General features: G+C 40.5%; 1 non-coding gene across 1 annotated transcript; it reads right to left on the bottom strand.

The window, feature by feature from the left end:
* Positions 1–5,525: 5,525 nt before the first annotated feature.
* LOC126027447 (U6 spliceosomal RNA) lies at positions 5,526–5,630 on the bottom strand. The gene has a single exon (XR_007502269.1). It is a non-coding gene; the product is annotated as a U6 spliceosomal RNA (small nuclear RNA).
* Positions 5,631–6,304: the final 674 nt, after the last annotated feature.

The raw sequence follows: 6,304 nt of genomic DNA, 5'->3' as shown, positions 1-6,304 counted from the left end.
CAAGTCAAATGCCTTACCTCCATGCTATCTCTCCCACCCCAATACAAAGTACTTTTAAACACAGATTCCTATGTATTTTGCTTTGTGTTTCCTCAAAGTTTATTCATTTTTATATATCCCTTGTGAGAGTTCATAAAGAACTGTTAATAAAATTAAGCATAAAATATATCAGAATAATTTATGGACAAAGTGAAATGTAATGCTTAAAAACAAAAAGGGAACATATAAATGTTCTAAATACTTAAAAACAACTTTTTAGTTCTTTCATTATTTTTGCTTTGGAATTATACCCAACTGTTCCAAGGGCAATTTCCAATTTAAAGCTGGAACAGTGGGGATCAATGCCATTCCAGAAATGTTAAGGGTGACCCTGGAGGTCCAGCATGCCAAGATTGTGACTCAGTGTCACTAGTTTTCTGAGATTCCCAGGATTTAATTGTAAACACCACAGGAATCCAGAGGAGTTAGCTAAGTTATGTTATGGCAGCAAATGGCTCTTCATTGGGTGATAGTCTGGACACTCCAAAGCTCCCATTGGTCTTTTCTCCTATATTGAAGGTTAGTAACTGAGTTCTGATACTCTAGAAAATATCTACCCACATTGTGTCATGGGAATTTCCCTTCTGGTATAACCCCAACAGATACCCAGGCAGAGAAGTCAGGCTAGATTAACATTGGAGATGGCCTACTTCCTCTTCTCACCAACAGGAAGACCATTATTAACTGATTTACTCAGGGTCATCTAGAGATATTTTTGACCAAATGCAAAATAACTATTCTAGAAAGGAGGTTTTCAGTATGTGTTTGGTAGGAGTCTTGGAAATATTCCTTAAAAATGCAAAATAAATAAATAAATAAAAAGTTTGAGGCTGGTGAGGTGGCGCTAAAGGTAAGGTGTTTGCCTTGCAAACGCTAACCAAGGAAGGACTGCGGTTTGATCCCCCCAAGCCAGGGGCAATTTCTGAGCGCTTAGTCAGGAATAACCCCTGAGCATCAAATGGGTGTGGCCCGAAAAAAGCAAAAACAAAACAAAAAAAATTGCAAAAAAAAAAAAAATAAAGGGCCCGGAGAAATAGCACATCAGTAGGGCTTTTGCCTTAGTCGCAGAAGGACAGTGGTTCAGATCCTGACATCCCATATGGTTCCCCGACCCTGCCAGGAGTGATTTCTGAGCATACAGCCAGGAGTAACTCCTAAACACTGCCAGGTGTGACCCAAAAACAACAACAACAACAACAACAACAACAAAAACAACAGAAGCTGAATTTGTGCTGTATAATAGTAGGGTACTTACACTGCAAACAGCAGACCCTATTGGATCCTCTGCACCTCATATGACCCCCCCCCCCCCCATGCCCTGCCAGGAGTAATCCCTGAGCATAGAGCCAGGAATAAGGTCTGGAAATAACAGATGTGGACCACAGATCAACATCCTCCTCTTCTTCCTCCTCCTCATCCTTCACCTCCTCCTTTTACTCCTCCTCCTCCTCCTCCTCCTCCTCCACATCATAACATAAAACAAATTAAAAGGATGAATTAAGACATGATCACTAAATTCTAAGAGGCAAATGAAGTTCCTACAAAAGTAATTCCAGATCAAACCAATCTATAAAATAAAAGAATGGCAGAGAAAAGCAACAGTTTCATATTTTTTTGTTTTCTTTGTTTTTTTTTGTTGTTGTTGTTTTTGTTGTTGTTGTTTTTTTTTTTTTTTGGTTTTTGGGTCACACCTAGCAGAGCTCAGGAATTTCTCCTAGCTCTGCACTCAGAAATTGCTCCTGGCAGGCTAAGGGGACCATATGGGATGCCAGGATTCGAACCACCGTCCTTCTACATGCAAGGCAAATGCCTTACCTCCATGCTATCTCTCCAGCTCCTATCATGTGGTATTTTGATCTTTGTCGTCAAAAAAAAAAAAAAAAAGAGAGAGAGAGAGCGCAACTGAAGTCAAATGTCAGGCTGGTGAGATTAACTTTCTTTCTGATAAAAAAGCATCCGGGGGCCGGGCGGTGGCGCTGGAGGTAAGGTGCCTGCCTTGCCTGCGCTAACCTAGGACGGACCGCGGTTCGATCCCCCGGCGTCCCATATGGTCCCCCAAGAAGCCAGGAGCAACTTCTGAGCGCATAGCCAGGAGTAACCCCTGAGCCTCACAGGGTGTGGCCCAAAAACCAAAAAAAAAAAAAAAAAAAAAAAAAGCATCCGGCCTTCCGGGATTAACCCCGTTGAAAAAAATAGTACTTGTCTTGTTTTCGAAGGAAGAAAACTAGTCTTTTAGTCTTTTGGTAGTCAATGTAATGAGTCTGATACTAATGTCTGTTTGTAATACTGTAGACCTGAAATCTATGTAAATGTAAGGAACTGATTTTACTTCAGTAAAAAATAAAAAAAATTGATCATTTTACAAGTGATAATTTATATTTCTTTATTTTTTGATGAACCACACTTGGCAGCACTCAGGAGTGACTCCTGGCTCTGTGCTCAGAAATTGCTCCTAGGAGGCCCAGCAGACTATATGGGAATGCCAGAGATCTAACTTGGGCTGGCTGTGTGCAAGCAAACACCCTAATCGCTGTACTAAATCTGGCTCTGATATTTTTTTAAACCTAGAAAACTTGGAATAAAAAAAAATCTTTAAAATGTTAAGTTCACAACTGGGGATAAGCTATTGACATTTTGTTCGTTGGGCTTGAGGGGCTCACACCTGGTGGTGCTAAGGGCTTACTCCTGCTAATAGCTACTCACAGGATCAGGAAATAAAGGTTAAACTGGGCTTCCTGAAAGCAATGCTCCAGTCTTCTCTTGACCCATTGTTGACTATTTAATGAATAGTCTTTTAGACATGTATTTATATATCTTTTTACACTAAAACTAGTAGTTTCCTTATTGCTATGCTACTTACATTATCTCACTAAAAGATGGCATGGCTTTTTTATGTTGATACAATTAAGGTAAACATATCTTTGACTTTTCATTGAGAAAAAACTAATAGGAAAGGTAAAATAAAACATTAAATACTTCCCAATTTATCAAAGTTATTTTTCTTTTAGCTACTTTCTATAGGATGATATTTAATGACTTTTTTTATCAGAGAAACAACTCATAAACTACTTATTCTCTAGATATGGACATTAGAAAATTTCTATTTATTTATTAATAAAGCATTCTACAATGGATACTCTTAGAATCCCTGTACACAATGAATATTATTCACATAGAATAAATTCCTAGAAGTGGAATTGCCCAGTCAAAAGCTGTGTACTTTTCAAAGCATTTGGATAGTTTTCTCAAAATACTCTCTAGAGGGGTTGTACGCATCTACGGTTCCATCGGCAGATTTCATGAATAGTTGCCAATGCTGAGTCAGTATGAGTATTTAAGAAAGTCTTTGGAAAGTTGAGAAGGGACAAATGGTACTTCATGGATTTTTTTCTTGTCTGATTATTAATACCTTTGTAATAGGCCCAGTGGCTCTCTTTACAGTCTCTTAATTCCTCTAAACTAGATTCACACCTTCCCAGATTTATGTTTTTTTGATTTTTGGTTTTGGTTTTTGGATCACACCCAGCTGTGCTCAGGGGTTGGTTACTCCTGGCTCTATGCTCAGAAATTGCTCCTGGCAGGCTTGTGAGGGATTGGGGGACCATATGGGATGCTGAGATTCAAACCACCATCCTTCTGCATGCAAGGCAAACACCCTACATCCATGCTATCTCTCCGTCCCCAGATTTATCTTATTTTATATTTCTTCTCCTTAGTGGAGCTTCACAAAGTACCTTGGCCTCCAAAGCAATAATTTGAAACTATTTCAAAAGGCTATGTTCCTCATCAGGACTTTTTTTTTTTTTTTTTTTTTTTGCTGCAAATCAAACCTTTTCCTCTTTTGTTCTACAGTTCTTTTATTGAGCTGTAATTTATTCCTCAACTCCCTCTTTGTTGTTGTCACACATGCACCTTGCCATGATGCATACGTATGTGGGGGTTGAGGGTGCTAGGTGACACCTGACACCTGGTGATGCACTAGGGTTACTAAACTCTGTACTTGGTGGGAAGGTTTGCTCTTAGTCATACTCAATGTTTTTTTGACTGGGATCAAACTAGTGTCAGCAGCCCTCAAGGAAAGTACCTTAATCCTTACGTTATCTCTCTAGCCCCCAAATCCTGCAATTTCCCCATCCCTCCATCCCACCCTTTTGTGATGTGAGTGATTGAACCCAGGTCTCATGCATGTAAGACTGCCACATTATATATCCCCTGCAATGCTCACACTTTTTTTTGTTGTGGTGGTGGTGTTCACTGGGAGTTGAATATCAGGTTGCAGGGCTCATGCAATAGTCTGCATTACTCACTGAGTTTAGTTGCAGCATTTTTGCTGCATCTATGTTTATGGGGATCCCCTTCTTTTTTTTTTTTTTTTTTTTTGAGCCACACCCATTTGACGCTCAGGGGTTACTCCTGGCTATGCGCTCAGAAGTCGCTCCTGGCTTGGGGGACCATATGGGACGCCGGGGGATCGAACCACGGTCCATCCTAGGCTAGCGCAGGCAAGGCAGGCACCTTACCTCCAGCGCCACCGCCCGGCCCCGGGGATCCCCTTCTTAGCGGACACAGAAGTGAGGCGGTACACACTTTAGGCCACTGTGGTGTTCATACATGTGTTTGTCAGAGCCTGTACTTCCTGCTGTGGGGTTCAGTTGTCTTTTTTTAGTTGCACTGCTTTCACACACAGTGGAGTGACCAGAAACTACCTGTGGCACCCGGGATTGAACAGCAAAGTAATCAAGTTCAAACAGCTGCAAGTATCATGTGGTACAAGGGAATAACTCATAATTATTTGCTTGCTAGAGGTGGGTGCTCTAAGCCCCTGTGCTATTCCTTCTTTCTTTTCTATTACCTTATCTTACCCTCATTGTGCAGATTTAGTTTCAGAATGAAGGCTTTGAATCTCAATTCTATCTTGCTTGCTAAAGTTAACTATTTTCTTGCTGTGCCTCAATTTTATCTTTTATTTTTTGTTTGTTTTTGTTTTTTGTTTTTTTTTTTTGGTCACACCCGGCAGTGCTCAGGGGCCACTCCTGGCTCTATGCTCAGAAATTGCCTCTGGCAGGCACAGGGACCATATGGGATGCAGGGATTCCAACCTCGGTCCTTCTGCATGAAAGGCAAACTCCTTACCTCCATGCTATCTCTCTGGCTCAATTTTATCTTTTATAAACTAAAAAAATAATAATCTGATCTAGCTGACTCTACTATGTGTGTATGGGTATGTGTGGGTGTGTGTGGGGTGGTGTGGAGGTTTAAACTCAGACATGCAGTTCTCTTGTTATGTTAGATCATTTTTCTTGGTTTTTGGGTCACACCCGGCAGCACACAGGTGTTACTCCTGGCTCTCTGCTCAGAAATCACTCCTGGCAGACTCGGGGGACCATATGGGATGCCGGGATTCGAATCACTGTCCTTCTATATGCAAGGCAAATGTCCTACCTCCATGCTATCTCTCTGGCCCCAGAGATTACTTTTTTTTTTTTTTAAATATGGAACGCTTCACGAATTTGCGTGTCATCCTTGCGCAGGGCCATGCTAATCTCTCTGTATTGTTCCAATTTTAGTATATGTGCTGCCAAAACGAGCACCAGAGATTACTTTTAAGTAGTTTCACCTTTAACACATTAATCATTCAATTTTTTTTTTTTTTGGTTTTTGGGCCACACCCGTTTGACACTCAGGGGTTACTCCTGGCTATGCGCTCAGAAATCGCCCCTGGCTTGGTGGGACCATATGGGACACAGGGGGATAGAACCGAGGTCCGTCCTACGCTAGCGCTTGCAAGGCAGACATCTTACCTCTAGCGCCACCTTCCCGGCCCCTAATCATTCTATCTTTACATAAAATTCATTCTACAAAGACAAGGGCTCCTAAATTTCCTAAAGTCATAGACAACTTTTTGAACCTGATGTTAGTTTGGGGCTCTATTTTAACTCAAACTTAACTCAAGTTGATTATTTAAAAATTCTGTATCTCTAGAACATCATTTATCTCTGGATTGGCTATTAAGAGTTGTCATTTTTTTAAGTCTGTACCTTATATATTTTAATTTTTCTCTTGACTAAAGTGAGAAAAGTCAATAAATGTTTGTTACTGTGAATTCTATACAAACAATAAGATGATAGGACTAACTATGACTTTATTATAGGTCTAGAAATAAATTTTATTTTCTAGTCACTTTTAGGATTGAATTTCTACTCACATTAATACATCAAAAAGCAGAGTGAGGGCCCGGAGAGATAGCACAGCGGTGTTTGCCTTG

This window comes from Suncus etruscus, chromosome 1 (assembly GCF_024139225.1).
Source record: "Suncus etruscus isolate mSunEtr1 chromosome 1, mSunEtr1.pri.cur, whole genome shotgun sequence".
Lineage (NCBI taxonomy): Eukaryota > Metazoa > Chordata > Mammalia > Eulipotyphla > Soricidae > Suncus > Suncus etruscus.
The sequence above is the reverse complement of the archived record's forward strand: the minus strand, read 5'-3'. Positions and strand labels throughout refer to the sequence as shown.